Source organism: Phascolarctos cinereus, unplaced genomic scaffold, assembly GCF_003287225.1.
Source record: "Phascolarctos cinereus isolate Bilbo 61053 unplaced genomic scaffold, phaCin_HiC Scaffold_7;HRSCAF=346, whole genome shotgun sequence".
Classification (NCBI taxonomy): Eukaryota; Metazoa; Chordata; class Mammalia; order Diprotodontia; family Phascolarctidae; genus Phascolarctos; species Phascolarctos cinereus.
The window spans coordinates 89,549,671-89,551,564 of NW_027556180.1; the positions used below are offsets into that span (position 1 = coordinate 89,549,671).

At 38.8% G+C, this 1,894-nt stretch overlaps 1 pseudogene; it reads left to right on the top strand.

Moving 5' to 3' along the window:
* Positions 1-263: 263 nt before the first annotated feature.
* Positions 264-553, top strand: LOC110195629 (large ribosomal subunit protein eL37-like; annotated as a pseudogene).
* The last annotated feature ends 1,341 nt before the right edge of the window (positions 554-1,894 follow it).

Consider the following 1,894-nt stretch of genomic DNA (forward strand, 5'->3'; position numbering starts at 1 on the left):
ATAATCACAATTCTAGAGTAGGAAGGAATCTTAGAAGTCATCCTCTGGTATCCCCAATCTTTCCCATATTTTCAATCTCTCCCTCTCTACTGGATCCTTTCCTACTGTCTACAAAGATGCCCATGTTTCCTTATCCTGAAAAAAAAATTACCTGATCCTTCCATCTCTGATAACAATTGTCCCATTTCTCTTCTACTTTTTGTATCTAAACTACTTGAAAATGCCATCTACAGGTTCTAATTGGTTCTGGTGGCAGGAGGAAGATGATGAAGGGGATTTCCTCATGTGGTAAGTACCAGAATAAGACATATACTTTGTGCCATCGTGGTTCTAAGGCATACTATCTTCAAAAGTCAATACGTGGCAAATGTGGATATCCTACTAAGTGCAAGAGAAAGTATAATTGGAGTACAAAGGCTAATGGAGGTAACACCACTGGACTGAGCCAATGAGGCACCTAAAAATTGTCTACCACTGATTCAGGAATAGATTCCATAAAGGAACAACACCTAAACCCAAAGGAGCAGCTGTTGCAGCATCTAGTTCATCTTGAGGATTCAACTGTTTGTTAAAATAAAGGCTCTGAATCAAAAGTTAAAAAAAAAGAACATGCCATCTACAATAAGTGTCTCCACTTTCTCTCTTATCATTTTTTTAACCCCTTAAAATCTGGGTTTTGGCCTTATTATTCCACTGAAGATCTCTGCAAAGTTACTAATGATCTCCAAGATTCCCCATCCAATGGCCCTTTCTCAATCCTCATGCTCTGTGGCCTTTCTGCAGCCCTTGACACTGATGATCACTCTCTCCTCCTTGACTCTTCTCTCTAAGTTTTTGGGATACCATTTTATTCTGGTTTTCCTCCTACCGATCTGTTCACTTCTTTGCAGTCTCCTTTGCTAGTGCCTTAGGCATATACTCTTCAATTCAGTGGAGCTGGCCTCCTGGCTATTCCACTAACAAGACATTTCCATTTCTCAGCTCCAGGCATTTCTTTGGATCTCCTCCATGCCCATAACTCTCTCCTTTCCCTGCTCTGATACTGACCTCTCTTTAAGGGAGGCTTTAAAGGCTTCCTTTAAGTCCTAACTAAAATCCTACCTTCTACAGGAAGTCTTCCCCAAACCCTCTTAATTCCAACCTCTTCCCTCTATTAAATATTTCCTATTTATCCTGCATATATAGCTTGCTTTGTATTTATTTGTTTGCATTGGATTGGTAGTCCCTTGAGGGCAGAAGCTGCTATTTGCCTCTTTTTTGTCTCCCCAGTATTTAGCACAGTCACTGGCACATAGTAGGCATTTAATAAATATTTATTGAGAGACAACTGTAAAATGAGCTAGAGAAGGAAACAGCAAACCACTCTAATATCTTTGCCAAGAAAACCCCAAAACGGGGTCATGGATACAACTGAACAACAACAAAAAATGTTTATTGAATGAACAAATGAATGAATGAATCTAGATCAGAAGTGTCAAACACAAAGGCTGCCTGCACTACTGAGTGCAGGCCTAAACCAAATTAAAATATAACTGAGAAATATTTAACAGAATAAATAAAAATATAATAAGACATAGATAATATTACATTTTAAAACTAAGTCAATATTTGGCCCACTAGGATTCTTATGTGCAGTATAGTGGACTCTGTTTCTGAGTGTGACAGCACTAATCTAGATCAATGTGCTCATTTTACAGATCAGAAACTGAGACCCAGAGAGATTAAATGATTTGCTTTAGCTCACTCAATAAATGGCAGAGGCTAGATGGTCCAGCAAAAAGCAGTGGAGGGGAGAATGAGAATGATCAGCTAAGGCAGATCATAGTGGAAAGTTTTAGAATTGATTCAAACCCCAGCTTTGCCACTTATTGTATCTGTGAGACCTTTGATAAGT